The 17,584-nt window shown below is 47.2% G+C and overlaps 1 pseudogene; it reads right to left on the bottom strand.

Annotated features, from left to right (window-relative positions):
* Window positions 1-9,857: 9,857 nt before the first annotated feature.
* On the bottom strand, window positions 9,858-15,470 carry LOC114204265 (acrosin-like; annotated as a pseudogene).
* Window positions 15,471-17,584: the final 2,114 nt, after the last annotated feature.

Raw genomic sequence — 17,584 nt, 5'->3', positions numbered from 1 at the left:
TCAATAATTAAAGGCTGCTAGAGGGACACCTGGAAGGCTCAGTTGGTTGAGCTTCCCACTCTTGATCTCAGCTCAGTTCTTGATCTCAGGGTCATGAGTTCAAGCCCCACATTGGGCTCCATGCTGGGCATGGAGCTTACTTAAAAAAAAAAAAGTCTGCTAGAATCAATAAGTGAGTTCACCAAGGTTTCAGGATGCATAATTAATACACAGAAAATAATTATATCTGTATATACTAGCAATGAATAGTTGAAAATTGAAATTAAATAACATTTATAATAATATCAAAAGATGAAATCCTTAGGAATAATTTTGACAAAATATTGAAAAATGACCTGCACACTTAGACTAAAACATTGCCAGGGGAAATTAAACAAGTCTTAAATAAATTTTGTTGGAAAGATACACTGCGTTAATAGTTCAGAGGACTCGATATTGTTGAGATGTCATGTCTCCTCAAATTGATCTATAGAATTGGGCCTCCTGTCTGGCTCAGTCAGTACAGCGTGTGACTCTTGACCTTGAGGTAGTAAGTTCGAGCCCCATGTTGATTACTTAAAATAAAAAATCTTTTTTTAAAAAAATTATCTATAGATTCAACACAATCACAATAAAAGTTCCAGCAGGATTTGTTTTATAAATCAATAAGGTGATTCTAAAATTCACATGGAAATGCTAAGGACCTAAAATAGCCGAAACGGCTTTGAAAAAACATTTGAAAGATGCACACTACCGAATTTCAAGACCTCTTGTAAGCTGTACATAGTAAGATAGTGTGGAAATAGTGTCAAGTAAACTCGTTCAAAGGAACAAAACAGAGCTCAAAAGTAGAACCATACATATGAGGACAACTGATTTTCTTCAGAGATATGAAGCCACAGTAGAGAAAGAAGAGTCTTTTCAACAACTAGATATACACATACAGAAAAACGAGCATCAATCCATAGTTTACCATAAATAAAAATTAACTCAAAGGGACCATAGACCTAAATGTAAAACCTAAGACTCTCAAACTTCTAGAAGTAAACATCAAAGAAAATCTTTGAGACCTTACGTTAAGCAAAAATTTCTTAGATACGACACCAAAAGAATGATCTACAAAAGAACACATTAATTGAACTTAATCAAAATGCAAAAAGACATTATTTAGAGAATTAAAAAAAGCCATAGACTGGGAGAAAATATTTACAAAGCATATATCTGATAGAGGACTTATTTTCGGTATATAAAAAGAACTCTCAAAACTCTAAAATAAAAAGACAATGAAAAATTTTAAAAAGGCAAAAGATTTAAACAGACCACCAGAGAAGATATGTCAATGGCAGTCGGCACATGAAAATATGCTTAACATCACTAGCCTTTAGGGAAATGCACATGGAAACCACAGGATTTCCAGGTTGGTGAGCTCATGGCAGTGCTGGGAGGGTGGGGGTCTTGAGAGAACGTGAAGCTCCACAGCCATTCCCCCACATACTTTGCCCTATTCATCTCTTCCATCTGTCTCTTCCTGGATTGTATCCTTTTAACTAAACAACTAAACAACCCCAAACAAAAGAGCAAATTGTCTACGGTTAAATGCCCAAAGCCTGAAGGAGGAGATTCAGTGCTGGAACTTTATGTGAGCCTGGCAGAGACAACAATGCCCAGATAGTGCTAGCCACAGATCCTGATGGCAGCGACCACTTTGGGAGACTGGCCACGGGAACGCTGTCACGTCAGCAGCTTGGTTAGGGAATGGACATCGGACTGGATGGTCAGGGAGGTCTCTGGTGCAACCTGATGACTGCAGCAAGATACAAGGAGGGAGTAAGCCCTAGGAGTTTTTATCCCACGGAAAACATGTCTCTCCTTTCTTTTCTTGTCTTTTCTTTTTGTTGTATCCATATTGAGAAGATGGATGTTGGCTGAATCTACTGTGGTGATCATTTCACAATCAATATAAATCAAACCACCCTGCTGCACACCTTAAACTTATACAGCAATGTATATCAATTATTTCTCAATAAAACTGGAGGGGAACAGGATGGGGCGCCTGGGTGGCTCAGTCAGTTAAACGTCTGCCTTTGACTCAGGTCATGATCCCAGGGTTCCGGGATCGAGCCCCGCATCGTCAGCTCCATCCTCTGGGGGGAGTCTGCTTCTCCCTCTCCTTCTGCCCCCCCCCCAGCCCCATCATGCTCTCTCTGTCTCTCGCTCTCAAATAAAATCTTAAAAAAAAAAACTAACAGGGGGACAAAGGCCTCCTGGAAAATGGGAAAGAACTCCTTTTGCATTTGAAGAGTTCGTTGGTTTTCTGTGTGGAACTTCCCTTTGCATAATGACAAGTGGAGTACTGCCGCTGTTGTTCTGAGATGGTCTTACTTAGAAACCATGAATGTAACATTGAAAGAGCAACTGATTACGATTCATGAAAAATATGGTTATCATATTTCAAAGATTTCTTATTTCTTGTGTTGTGATCCAACTAACATCAAAAGTGTATTTGAAAGGCTTCACAGTTTTTATTCTCCAAAAGAATATCCAAAATTTATGGGATACTTGTTGTGTTGCATATACAGGACATTACCACTGGATATGACGGCGGCAAGCCTAATCAGAAATCAGTGTTGCCTGTGAGTAAAAACAGCAGAGTGATTACATCCCCTTCTGAAAATGGCTGTGTTGGTGGTCCTTGGACGAGCAGCACGGAACCAAAGACAAAGTACTCTGCAGAGACGTGAGTACTCCCTGACCCGGAGATGGGAATCACAGAGCCTTATTGGAAGAAGAATTGAAGAAGCTCATTTAAGCTCGGACTTAAAATTGGTTTGGGCCCAGTTAAGGATGAAACAGAACAACCAAGAGAACTATGCATTGAATTCGTGTGAACATTCTCTACCTCATCTGGGCAAATATTTTCCTTTTATTTCCTTTCTTTCTGGTCAGCTGACTAAACTAGTTGTATAAATTTGAAATGAAATGGTCTTGAGAGAAGTTATTCAAATTTTTCATAACCTTGAACCAAAGTCATTACATTAAAAGTATTAGAGTAACACAGTTTTTCCTTTAACAGAAACATAATACAAACGTGATTTTTCTAATTAAAGTATGATTAAGCTTAGTTCTATAGTCTTATAACTGTGTACAGTACATTTTCTAAAAAGGCATGTAAGTGTTATGTAATTGTACAGTTAGTTAAGGAAAGTATTCATAAAATTGGCAAAAAAGTGGACTGTTCTCCAATCACTGTGGTAAAGTGCCATTGTTACATCGTAGATATTAATTCATAAATTAGAGTATTTGAAATAGGGTATTTAGCATTTGCAGTTTATTTTCTTAAGATTTATGTATTTGAGAGAGAGAGAGAGCACACATGTGAGCATGGGGGGCAGGCTGTGGGGGTAAGGGCAGAGGGAGGGAGAAAATCTCAAGCAGACTCCCCACTGAGTGCGGGACCCAATGTGGGGCTCCGTGGGGGGGCTTGACCCCATGACCCTGAGCTCATGACCCGAGCCAAAACCAAGAGCTAGACACTCAACCCATTGAGCCAACCAGGCACCCCTAGCATTTGTGGTTTAAAACAGTGTTATAATATCTCCTTCAACACCTCTGCTAAAGATGCTCATGGTGTAGTATACATTTATTATATGTATCTAAAATTTGATGTTCACTATACAGAAAGTAAGAGTGGGAACACTCCTGGTTTTGCTCTTGTCAGATTTCTCAGTGCCTTCTCAGTCTGGTGTGAACTGATACAGTGCTCCTGCATTGAGTATGAATTAATCAGTTAATCTGCAGACAGCTAAAGAAAATATTTTCAAACTACCTAGGTGCTTCCTCTTTACCTCACATGGGTTTGCTGACTTAAGAAGAAAATCTGAGAAAGAAGCTCTGAATCTACTCAAAAGTCCAGTTTTATAAGTAGATTTATTCCTTTATCAGATGAAGTAATGCTAATTTTACTAAGACACAAAAACAGATTTTAGGTATTAATGAATCACTAACGCTAAAGGCCAGTTTATTCTAACATTTTGTGGCCTCTGTAGAATTTGTGATCACGTGAGTTCCGTTTATCATCTTCAGTGTGGAAAAATGTTTTTGGAAGTTCACTTCTGGTGGATTCTGTGGTCTTCTGAACAAGACCTCACAGAGAAGTGCTGTTTGAACTTTTTCAAGTGCACCCTGTCCTGTATAGCTCTCAGAGTGCCTGGGCGCGTGTGGCAGAGTTAGGAGGTTGCCATCACAGGCCTTGGATAGACTCACACTAAACAATTTACCTAGAGGAGATAGCAGTGGTATTAGAGAATTTATTTCCTTTACAAAGAACAGTATAAGGTTGGAAATGATTGGAATGCTCATTAAATCTTGGTCTGTTGCAGCTGTCAGCTAACATTTGCTTAAACTCATAGGATCCAAATATAATTTTCAAATTTTTATATTTCCACTATTAATTTGTTCCTTCCTTACCTTCTTATAGATGGATGTCGCATGACTAGAGTAATAGCTAGCCAAATGCAGAGCACCACTTTTCTGAATAAGGTTATTTTCAAAGGCTTTGCACTAAAGAAGCAATGTGTAGAATGATTTGTTTTATTGCTTTTAGGAATGTTGACTGTAATTTTGGAAGTGGCCTATATTCAACAAAGTGGTCTTCACAATGCTGTGTCTGTGTGTACAGTATGTACCTTTAGGGTGAGTAATAGTGTTTCAGTGACTGAGGGATGAAGTAGGGCTGCAATGATAGGACAGCCTGCTCATCATCACTAGAGCCACGTCACAATGACCGTACTGTATTCACGAGAGAACATTTTGACTGCTTTAATACACTTAAGTCATGTTACTCAAGGAAAAGTTATTGAAGTTTGGATTCTTATCTCAGAAATTAAACAATCCAAAATTAAATCAACCAGTTTTCTATTCCTGGCATATACAGCCTGAAGAATCATTTGACCCTAACCACACTCCGGAATCTGTCTGAGCATGGAATTTAGCATCTCTTTGGCACAGTGGCACACATTTGCCTAACAAAGTCAGTTCAGTGATAGCTCAACCCAGCCAGGAGAGATGCAAGGGCTGGCTGGGTAGGTTCACCCCTGGGCTCTGCATTGTCTGTCTTCTTCTTTATGAAAATATCATGGACATGAATGAATTCTCCCTGAACATGCAGATCCAAACTGGGGTTCTCTAGAGCTTTGGGGAGAAAGAATTAGTGGGGCAAGATCAAAGCATATATTGGAAATAAACAAACCGTATTAAGGTCAATAAGGTGGCACATGATGCTTCTTGTGAAGAGCAAACCTATCATCACCCTAAAAGTGGAGGATGAACTGACTGTGGGCAAATTGTTGACTTGTGCTAAATTTGGGTTTTTTAGTATCTTATTAAAGAGTAATCTCTACAATGTAACATGGGGCTTGAACTCAGGACCCCAAGATCAAGTGTCACACACTCTACTGACTGAGCCAGTTGCACACCCTGAGGATTTTGTTTTAAATATAAAGTGTTCTGTTTGGGTGTAGTAACTTCAGCAGACAGGGCAGCTCTGGGAGTTTGGATACTTTGGAATATCTTTATATAGGATAGACCTGGCTTAATGGAGAAATTGTTCTATGGCTGTGGCTATTGTTATGTCTTTCAGATGTTTTCCATTGATGTTTGTGATGCTTGAAAAATCGAAATTCTGTTTGAATGAATTTAATTTTATACTTATTTCTACCTCCTCCTTTCCCTATGTGCACTCCCACATTTTGTTGCTGTCAAAAGTTACTGCCCTATTACCTCATGATAAATCTTAACAATATTCATTTCGAATGCTTTAAATATATATATAGACTACACTTGTGGATAAAAACCCCACACATGACATATTATTACACACCTATAAGAATGGCTAAAATTCGGGGCGCCTTGGTGGCTCAGTGGTTAAGCGACTGCCTTCGGCTCAGGTCAGGATCCCCGGGTCCTGGGATCAAGCCCCATGTCGGGCTCCCTTGCTCAGCACAGAGTCTGCTTCTCCCTGTCCCTCTGCTCTTCCCCCTGCTTGTGCTCGCTTGTGCTCACTCTCTCTCAAATAAATAAATAAAATCTTTTAAATTGTTTTTAAAGATTAAATTAAATCAAAAAGACGGAGCACACCAAGTGTTGGCAAGGAGCTGGAGGAACTCGAACCCTCAGATACTGCTGACGGGGATGTAGAGTGTTGAAACTGCCTTGAAGACAGGTTTTGGCAGGTTTTAAAAGTGCTCACCATACACGTACCATATGATCCTGCGTGTAGGTACTTAGCCAGGAAACATGAAAGCATATGCCATACAAAGACTTGTGTACAAATGCTCATAGCTGCTTTATTTCTACTGACCTAAAACTGTAAAATCCATCACCTGGTTAGAGAACCAAGTGGTGGGGCAGTCACATAGTGGAGCGCTGGGTGGCAACAAGGACGAGACGCAAGGACTGTCCAGTCCACAAGGACTGGAATACACTGTCACATGGATAAACCTCAAAATGATTATGCTGAGTGAAAGAAGCTAGACCAAAAAAAAAAAAAAAAAAAAAAGAGCACTCGCTGTATGATTGCATTTATTAATTTTTTTAAAATGCAAACAGATCACAGTGAGAGAAACAGAGTAGAAGTTGTAAGGGCCGGGGAGGGAAGGGGCTGGAGGGATTACGGAGTACCCCAAGGAAGCCTTTGGAGTGATGGGCAGGTTCACTATGTTGATTGTGGTGCTGGTTTCCCGGGTGCATTCATATGTCAAAACTTACATCTGCCATATAACCCAGCCATTCCACTATCTGAATACCTACCCAAGAGAAGTACACAGGCCCAACTATTGTGGCCAGAAGCAGGTCACTGACGATTCTTTACCAAGAATATAGTTTCTGCAGAAAACTCCATTAGGCTAATTTTTGTTTCTTGATGAGTTTTCTACACATTAAAGAAGAACTACCTCCATTTTTTCCACTTCCATTTAAAATATACTAAAATTATATTTATTGGGATCTGGTTTTCCTTGTAAATATAAGATTTCTTATATTGGGGGTGCGTGAGTGGCTCAGTCGGTTAAACGTCTGCTTTGGTCAGCTCATGATCTTAGGGTCCATGGATCGAGTCCCACATCGGGTTTCCTGCTCAGTGGGGAGCCCGCTTCTCCCTCTGCCTCTGCATCTTCTCTCTGCTCATGCTCTCTCTCATGCTATCTCTCAAATAAATAAATAAATAAATCTTAAAAAAAGTTTTCTCATATGGATCAAATTCGCAATTAGAACTTGTGCCTATACACATCTTAGGACTGTTATTCCCGAATGCTCAGGATTCAGGCTTTTACCACGTGCACAGGTTTAGCCACCGTCAAACCATCTTGTTACTGTTCCTAGCAATAAAAGTCATTATGAATTCTGGTTTTAAGAAAATACTTATCATTTGCCTAAACCATCCCACAGAGAAACAGTGAGCATATCCCTCAGTTGCCTAGATGCCCCTTGGTGCTGACTCATTGTACAGCCTGTCCAGTTTTCCCCTGTTCTTCTTGTCTCTGTGTGCAGCAGTATCTGCTCCGGGACCTGTAAGCCATTTTCAGGGTTAGAGTATCCACAGGGATATGAAGGCAGATCAGAGAGTCTCACTTCACTTGTCAACAACTTCATTCATAATTAAAAAAAAAATGACAATTGGAACATCTATTCATTTTGCAAAAATCAGTGAATTTGATTTAAACCAGTATTGGCTTATATGTGGGGAAATGAGTACATTGAGGGAAAGCTAAAGCAGGGGGCTAGATAACCCCTCCCAGGAAGGAAATGTGGCACTATATCTCGTAAGTACTCCTACCACACAATGTAATTTGAGAAGGTGAGTCCCTGTGTACTAATAGGAAAATAACTCTAATTTGCTAAATGAAACAGGAAGTCAGAATAGTATGAACAGTGACTAAATAAGAAGAATATTATACGTAAATCTATTTGTGGGCATGGAAAGTTTCGGAAGATACACAAGACACCATCAGTTGGATTCTGCAGGCTCTACCCAATCCATGGCCTCCCATCAGCGCTCCCTGAGCATAAGCCCTGTCTCCCCAGGAAGGAGACCCAAGTGTCAGCGACAGATGACAGGCCCAATGAGGAGAGAAGGGAAAAACTAAGGACAATTATTTGAGCATGTGAAAGGAGAGAGTGCCAGGAGAATCCGTTCTGGATCATGGGAAGCTCTGAGGAGGAGGGATAATCTGTAAGTGGAAAGAAACCACTGGTACTATAGCTCCTCCAAATTTGTCCCAAATCCTCCACACCCACCCCTACTCCCTGGCCTGAGCACATCTTTCCACACCATTCCCACCTGCAAGCTCAGGGTTCAGGACTGCCCAGGAAGGGTGAGGGCAGGTCCTGAGTTGCTGCCATGGGTGTTTCTGCTCTTTGGACTGTGTGGCCTATGGCTTGGGGTTTGTCTCACTCTGTGACTGACATTGAGTTTTGTCCAGTGTTTAGAGGGTTCCTGGTGTCTGACACCAGGGTACAAAGCTTATATACCCATTAGGGAGATTAAGAAACTGACTTTAGAAGAGACAGACAAAAGCCAACGAAAGGAATCATGGACATGCCAACTCTAATCTTAGAAATGTTGGCTCTCAGTGAAGACAGATAAAATTTGTTTTTTTTATTTTATCAATGTTAATACACTACAGAGTCATGGGCCACCCAGATTAATTTGCAAGTCCCCTTAGGTAGCCTAGGCATTCCAGGGCTCATAAGGGCGCAGACAAAATACACCCGAGTGCCCCTGCATATGTATAAGGTTACCCAGCATCTCATCACCAGGTGGCTCTAGAGCACTCATCTATAAGCATGTATGGACTGTCACGCTCTGCTCTGAAAACTTCACATCTGTCCTACTTTCATTGTCACACAACCCTCTGGCCATATTCCCAAAGCCACATAGCTGATGAGGGGTAAAGTAGGGGGTTTATTTGAACCCAGGTAGACTGACGAATCGTGAAAATACTCATGCCTGCTTCATCATTCCCTGTTGCAGCCCCAGCAGGAAAAGTCAGGGTCCTTGGCCTTGCTCACCCAAAGTTCCTCCCTCATGCTCCTGTACCCTATGCCATCTATCTTTGCAACCAAAACATAGGACCATATTGCACTTGAAACATGTGCACAGAGTGAACAGGTGACCAGGTATGAGACTGTTGCTTGTTGCAGCAACGGCCCAGCCAGGAGCCCAGGGGTTTCTTTCTGGAGCCTGCCATCTTTATTTCTCAAGAGGCTAATCCATCATTTAGGCTTGATCTGGGCCCTGACCAGAGTGGGCAGTTGACCTGAGGCCATTGAGATCTCTTTCTCAGGACATCACAGATGGACATAAGCAATTCTGGTTGAGGGCAGACTCCTGCCTGGGGTTGGCCATGTGGACTGAGCATCAGATGGCCACGCTACAAAACTTCAGACTGGGGTCATTCTCCAATGGACTCAGACCCACATCCCTCCTTCTGAGTCAGCTCACCTCACAGAAGTGCTGTAGGGCCCAACTGCACTGATTTAATAAGCAGAGACTCTGAGTGTGAGATCCAGACCATACCGGCCTGTCACCACAGATCGCCTTGTTCCAACTTCAAAAATCTAGATTTAGGAAACCACAATGACCCCTGACACACAAGCATTTCCACCCTATTTGAGGGTGACAGAGGGAAGACAGATTTGCTGGGGGTGAGTTTGGATTATGTTGGGGAGGGCAGGTAGGAAGAAGTCCAGAAATCATCCCTTCATAGATTAGATAGATAGATAGATAGATAGATAGATAAATTTATGTTTATATTTATTGATTTCATCTTTGTTTTCTTGGGAGTAAAGTGCTCACTGGGTCTGTTTGGAGTGGGGTCACATCAGGAGGCAGCGGTCTGTTCTGGGAGATCTGTGGTCTCCATTTCATAATACCCCTTTTCATTAGAAAAGGTCTTCCCCTTCAAGATCTCTGTGATTTGCTGTAGTTGCTTGGCAACATAAAGTACTTGGGGAGCTTTAGTGATAGGTGAGGGAGCAGGTGGGAGTGGGGGTGGGGCTGGAGTTGGCGCCGGGGGTTTGGGTCAAGGTCGAGGTCGAGATGCAGGGGGGCTGGGAGGAGGTCAAGGAGGGTGTTGGAAGTACCAAGGAGGGCGAGCAGAAGGGCGGGCAGAGGGTTGTCAGGCCGGGATTTCTTGAAAAGTCTGATGGGGAGGGGTGGGCGATTGAGCCATGTGCAAGGCATTAGAACCAATCTTGGAAGCAGTCCAGTTCAGGTAGGGCCAGTTGGCCATGTAGACTCCAGGACACTTAGTTCAGGCACAGTCTACCCCCAGCTTGTGACTCCCATGACCACATAGGTGTTTGCCACGTTGTCTCTGCACATGAGAGGCCCGCCGCTGTCCCCCTGCCCAGAAGGTCACAGAAGGCACTCTCTGTCTGAGCCACTTTTCCCCTGCCCAGAAGGGCCATAGGCTCTGGAAGGACAGTTTCTTCAGTCCCATGGCTTCTTGCTGCCATGAACACAAGTGGTGGTGGTAAACTTTGAGTTGGTATCAACAGCTTCAGGTGGATGTGAGAAGGGGATGGATTGTCACGGGTCTCCTTGCAGTGAGGAGGGAAGATAAGCCACCCATGTGTCCATGTGTGAGGCTTTATGCATGCATGGGCATGTGTGTACAAGTGGATTGGAAGGTTTTGTATTCTGGTGAGGAGAGGTAAGCCTTCTCTTCCAGGGTGGTGTTCGGGTGTTATGATCTCTGTGTCACGGTGGGATAAAGCTCTCTGTGTGGTGACTGGTTCTTTGTAGGTGCCCCAGGTATCACCTCCCATCCTCACTGCTACGAGATGGGACCAGGGAAAGGGTCACTGAAGCAGGTCCCTGGAGGGAGTGGAGTTCAGGGATTCACAAAAGAGGTGTTGACAGGGAAAGGGGCGCCCGAAGGAAAGTTACCTAGCAGGTGTCGATCTTGCCTTCGGGGTACCCTGCACACCCATTGGTTGGACAAATGCACCCATTGTACCACTCTGTGGAGTTACAAATTCGAGTTCGATGAGGTTCCCACGGGCCTCCTGCAGTGTAGGTGCGATCCTGTAGGCTACAGCCGGGTGGCTTGGTGGTCAGCAATCACAGAAGACATGTTTTGGGAAAGACCTGCCTCCTCCCTCCACGGAACCCCCATCGACTTGAAATGCTCTACTTCAACCTAAAATCCATGAAGGTCAATGCCCCTGGCTTCTCCTCAGACACTTGTGAAGCATGCGGAGTGTTGGAGGCATATGCAGGTGAAGAGGAGGTGCAGTGCATGGAGGATGAGCAGATGTGGCTGCAGGAATGTGTGTTGATGCCAGATGATTATTCACAGCTACAGCCAGGATGTGTCACCTCATTTACACCCCACAGTCACCCCCTGTGTTAAGCGCTGTTACTCATCTTGCCTCGAATCAAGAGCTTGGAGCACCACTTGCCCAAACACGCTTGTAGGGATGTGGTGTGGCTTGGATTCGGACCAAGGTTTTCCTCTCTACACTCAAATCCAGGACACACATTTCATTTCCCCACAGTACGGCTCTAAGTCCCCCTCATTGCTTTTCATCTGCCGTTAACACCTTAGCTCAGTTCTGGACAGGATCTGCTGGAGATGGTCAGATGAGTCCCTCCCCGCATGCCTCCCATCCGTTTTGAAGTTACAGAGAAGGAGCAGCTACAGGATAGCCTCCACACACACAGATCTGTCAGGGGCATGGGTGGTTGGAATAACCGGAAGGCAGGTCAGAACATCCTGTACAGCCCCAGAGGCTCCATCATGATCTTTGGGTTAAGAAAGGTCCAGCCCAGGCTATGATTCCATCAGCCAACCTCACACCTGACTATAGGGGCAGCTATCCCCTCTTCATCAAGTGGCCTCCCCCCACCACAGCCGCAGCCACAGCCCAGCCACAGCCTGGTGGGTGGGTCTGAAATCGCCTGCATCCGGGTGGAGAGGTGGCGGATCACACTTGGAACATGGCAGTGGAGGCCAAGTGGGAAGCCAGAACCAAGTGGAGGAAAGTGGATGGAGCTAGGCACACAGCATTCAGACTGTGTGTTTGTGTGGCTTGGACTGCGTCTCCAGGCCCTTCAGGTCAACTTTGCATACCACCCAAGCAGGGTTAGTTTTGTACTTGCACTGTCCCCAAGGCAGGGGTGACATGGAAATGACCACCACAACAGGCCTGGTCGCTTATGGTGACCTTTTAGATCTATGGAAGAGCCAGATGACCTGGAAGAGAACAGGGTTTTCTCAATCTCAACACCTTGGCTTTAAATGCTGAAAAGTCCACAAGAACTTGAAATTCAATAGAAAGGAGGACTACCCCAGAAGCCTATGGGCTCAAGGAGGAGGTAGAAAAAGGAAGGTCTGCAAGAATGTCACAGAAATTTGGAGGCTGGGGATTTCTTTAAGACTTGGCCTTACCAGTGGGGGAGGGATTCACCAGAAGATGGTAGAAATCCCACTAAGTTGAGGAGGATTCTAGAACAAAAGAGGCCTTGTTTGATGTCCAGGGTGTAGCTGGGAGCCTATAATCCTTTTGAGAGATAGGACAGCAAAGGTGGTGGTAGGGTTGGGAGTGTAGATGGGAACGCTGAGATCAGCCCCCCAGGGACTCCAAGAACCCTGGGACACTGCGCACCTGTTTGCGTGGGTGGGCAGAGCAGGGTAGGCCGGGGGTGGGACAAGAAGAATGCTCTAGAGGCCTCAGCAGAGCTATGGACATCAATAGCCAGATAGAGGTTGATACCCCAGGTCAGGGAGGGAAGGGCCAGCAGAGGCCAGTGAAAACGGGTGTGCCCAGGAGGAGAAGCAACCCAATCAGAGAAGGAGGGCAGCCTTGAGTGAGGGAAGAAGAGTTACAGGAAGCATACTGAAACTACCAGGGTTTTGTCACCAGAATAGGCTGAGTTTTGAACCCCAAATGACTGAAGTGCCTTGAATTAGGAGCCCTCAGTTTTCCATTATCAAGGGACAGAAGAGCTTTCAGTCTCTCTTCTCATCCCCAATGTGACTGGGTAAAAAGTCCATGTGGTCAGCTATGGAAAGCTGAAATGCCTAACCTACTCATTAAACCGTTGCTGCCCTGGCCCCAGGCATGCTAGCCTGCCAAGAACCCTGTCCCCTCTCTGCAGAGAAATCGTAGTCACTCGGGTGCGGAGGGTGGATTCTCGCATTGTGACCAGCAAGGGTGGTGAGCAGAGGTTCACTGAGGTCTAGAGGGCTGGGCTCTGGGGTCTCAGAGCTCAGAGAGCACGTGACATGGCCCTTCCACTGACAGTTGGGGAAATGGATGTCCAGAGAGGAGAGGAGTTGGCCCACAACCACAAAACCCCATCTCGAGCTCTTCTCCAAGTGCCATTTCAGGGGACAATCCCCCATTTCCAGAAGGTAGCAACTGGGGTTCCAGGCCCCAGATAGAGCCACAGCCGATACCCCATTCCAAAAAATGCCCAGGTTCTCCTGGTGCTGCATGCACCCTTCCACCCGGCGACCACACGAGCCATCAGTGGTGAGGTTGTGGACAGGGGACTCGGCTGCCAGTTTCTCCCACTCTAAAAGGGGACAGTGTCCCGGAATCTGGTGGACATCACCACTAGGCACCACATATGGCCCCTGCACTGCAGAGACCACTGAGGGAATGACCAGCAGTGCCCCTACCACTGTGAGAACCCCTCCCATACTCACCTTTCTCTTTCAAGAATCCCCAGGCAGCCACCCAGCAGGCCTGGGGAACTCTAGGTGGGCCCGCCCTAAATTGGGGCACGCGGCCCGTTCCGATGAATTGCCCACGGGGAACGGGAGGGGTGATCTTCATGAGAGCGATGTCATTGTGCTCTAAACTGGGGATGTATTTCTCATGAATGATGATTTTCTCGACATATCTCTCCTGTTGAGGTGGCTTCGCTGGCTTATCGTTCCCATACATAGTTTCCCTTGCTCCAAAAATCAGTCTCCAGTCATATACTTTTCTGTGGGCACAGAGGCAAGCCAGGTCATCCTCAGAAAGGAAGGGCTCGACAGAAACCTCTGGTGACCATGATCCTCAGAGCCCTCCCTCAGCAAGTTCCTGGGCCCACCCACTCATGGCCTGGTTGCCACATGGCCCAGAGCCCCAGGGAGACTGTGCACAGGGAGCCCTGGAGAATGTCTTTTTCTGGGAAGAGCCTTTCTGAAGACCTCCCTCCACGCGCTCCCACACGGACTTTTTGGAGACGAAGCAGTGGGCAGCAGTAAGCAGCCAATGGGAGTTCAGCAAGGTGCCTCCGCATGCATGGTACCTTCAGTTATTGTGGGACATGAATACCTGGAGGCTGACCATCCAGGGCCAGGCCCCGATTGTTGCATCCTGCCCTCCGACGATACGGCCACTTCCCAGTGGGTTCTGCCTGAACCCTAACCCACAGGGGGCACTGGGGTGAGACCAGGGGCACAGTTCAAACCAAGAAGAGGCAAAGCCTGTCCTCGCACCTGCACGATGGGGGAATCAGGGCTAGGGGGCTGGGCAAAGGGGGCAACCGGGAACGTGGAGGGTCCGAGGGGGAGCTGCTGAGGAGAGGCGCTGTCAGGGCGGTAGGGAAGCAGGAAGCTGCAGGCTTCAGGAACTGGTTTTGAGGAGTATGGGTTCTGGGGTCTTGTGGGTGTAGCCCCAAGGCGAAAAAGAAGTTGCCATAGGAAGCAGGACCGATGATAAGGGACCTAGAAATATGGGAGATCCCGAGGCAGGGGGGAGGCTAGAGGAGGTGAGAGAGAGGTGTAATGGCTTGAGGTCTTTAGAGCCAATTTTGGGCAGGAGACTCAGAGAACAGCCGCAGGGGTCTTGGGGCTGCAGTGTGGGTTTGGATGGTGGCAGGAGGAGGGAGAGTAGCCAAGGCAGGTCCAATGATCCCAGGTGTGGGAAGCAGTGGGGGTCCAGGGGTGGAAGTTCTGGGAACTGGGGCAAGGCCACAAGATTTTGGGGGTACCTTGGGGGCTGTCAGAGTCTAGGTGGAGGCGGGACCCTAGAAGAAAGCCATGACAATACCCTGGGGTCTTTGGGGTCAGCCGCAGTTGGGGCACCTCAGTATCTGTGGGAAGAAAGGGGTTTCTAAAATTTGGGACTTGATGTGCAAGAGGCAGTGAGGTCAGTCTCTAGGTGAGGGAAGGACCCCAGCGTCTGTGCTACGGGAGGCATAGGAGCGCAGGGATCAGCCCTGGGGTCTCTCGGCTGATGAAGCTGGGAGCAAGGATGGTCAGAGTTGGGGATGTGGGTCACACCCGTGAGACCCAGGGGACTACTAAGGCCCAAGCTTGGCCTCCTTCCTAGCCCTGGACAGAGGGAGTCTGGGTGGGGCTTGCTATTCAAAAGACACTCTTTCCACCCCCCGGAGGTGTCCCTGACACATACTCACACGTGGCGTTATCTTTGGCAACCACAGACACTGCCAAGGCCAGCAGAACGGCAGTTGGAAGCATCTCTATCATACTCCTGCCCCAGCCTGGCCTGGAAGCCCAGTGACCTCACACAGCTCTGTGGCCTCCTGACCAATCAGCATGGCTACATCCCCCCTCCCCCACCCCAATAGTCAGGCCAGGCAGGAGCCCTTTAGCTTAACCGGTCCAGGCTGAAACAAGATGCCAGCTTTCTGTACAGGCTCCTCTGCACCCCTCGGGTGATGGGGGCTCATGTGCAGCCCCCTCCCTCTGTCCCAAGGCCAGGATCTGCATTCCCAGTTACCCTTCAAAGATTCCATATCATCTGAGGATCCAGTTTTGTGCAGTGTCAGGGTCTGCCCCTCATGCAAGCTGCAACCACAGTTCCTGTTCCAAATCATGGGTTGAGGGGCAGTCTGTCCCTCTGTGTCAAGATGATGCAGCATGTCAATGGTCACAGGGTGTCGGGCTCACCAGATTAATCGATCCTTAACCCTGTGTAGGGCAAATTGTCTTTCTCTCTTCCAAGTACATACTATCAGCACACTTTTCAAAGAGCCACTTTGAATTTCTCTAATTTACGACTACAAAGCCCACTTTTCTATTCACTCCTGCATATCACAGGGTCTGGTGTTTCCTACCTGAGTGTCTCCAGGGCTCCTCTCTGGGACCTACTGCAGGAAGATGTGTCTCCTATACCTGAGGGTCAGGTGTTCTCACCACAATCACCTGAATATCCTGAGGTTTCAATTTTTCTGATTGTCAGGAGACGGCATCTCACCAACGGGAGGATGACAAATGCTCACCTCACATACCTGCATGTTAAGAAGTTTTACCTTCTTTTAGGAGTGCAAGGAGGTCACACCACCTGCATGAAGGGCAGTGTTCCCTCCTCTCCCTGAGTGTAAGTTCTCCACCAGATAATCTGAGCATCAAGAGGTGTCCCTTGCCTGCCTGCGTGTCAGGACACCTCATAGCTTCTTCCTGAGTTTTATGAGTTTTCAGATTGTCAAATGAGCTTCATTCTCCTACTAACTTTCTAACTGAGTGTCACACTTTCTCAGCTCACATAACTTTCAGGAGATCACATGCCCTTCAACTGAATATCCAGTAGGTCTTATATATCTTTACTGGAGTATCAGGAGCCATCATCTCCTAACCCTAACCCTAACCCTAACCCTAACCCTAAACCCTAACACTAACCCTAACCGTAAACCTCACCCGACCCTCACCCTAAACCTAACACCTCACCCTCACCCTCACCCTCGCCTTAACCCTAATCCAGGGCTGATCAGCAGAGAATCTGGAAGGCCAGCCCTCCAGAGCCCCTGCTAGCCCAGCCAGAGACTCCCTGAGCCCAGAGCTAGCCCTCCCCTGCCTGCCCAGCCACGCATTTGCTCCTGAGCTTCATGATGGCCTGTTCTTGACCCTGAAGGTGAGCTGGCTGACTAGGAGGGGAGTCTAGCTGGTGGGACAGGCTGTAGATACAGGACAGAGTGACACCATGTGAGCTAGCAGGGGCCACACTCTAGTCTCCCTCACAGAGCCTGCTCGGGAGCAGGAGTCTGGGTGCCCTAGTGGCCGGCACACAACAGGGTCTGTGCTGACCAGGCAGCCATGGCCCCCAGGGAGAGTCCACTCTGCCCTCTCCCCACTCCTGCCTGGCCTCACCTCTCCTCACTGTGGGGCTGCAGGACCAGGAAACAGGCCCTATTGGGGTGGCTCAGCTCCAGCTTGTAAATGTTTCCCAGCCCCTGGAGCAGCAGGATTTCCTGGGGCCAGAGGGAGGACTGGCTGTGGACAAGGACTGCGCTGGGGAGGATGCAGGGCCTTGTAGAGGGTGAAGGATGGGGCAGGCGCCGAGTCCTGGGGCCACTGCTCATGTCTACTAAGGGCTGAAATCCCTGAATGCCCACGTGGTTCCTCATTATAGTAACGGCCCCCTGTACATGGGAATCCTGCTGGTGGGCCCCTCCACACCAGCTTCCTTCCTGCCCCTCTGAATCCAGCCAGGGCTGCAGCCAGGGACAGGCTGGACATCGTCCCATGTCCTGCCAGGAAGAGAAGGCAAAAGGAGGAGAGGAGAAGTGGAAGGGGCAGACTGATCTTCTCCCTGTCCTGAGTCAGCCTCCACTGGTGCCTCCAGGTCCTCCGGCCCAGCCCTG

This window comes from Eumetopias jubatus, unplaced genomic scaffold (genome assembly GCF_037043125.1).
Source record: "Eumetopias jubatus isolate StellerSeaLion01/CBP00866 unplaced genomic scaffold, mEumJub1_p1.0 scaffold_52, whole genome shotgun sequence".
Taxonomy (NCBI): Eukaryota; Metazoa; Chordata; class Mammalia; order Carnivora; family Otariidae; genus Eumetopias; species Eumetopias jubatus.
Note: the sequence above shows the minus strand (reverse complement) of the source record. Positions and strands in the feature narration are given on the sequence as shown.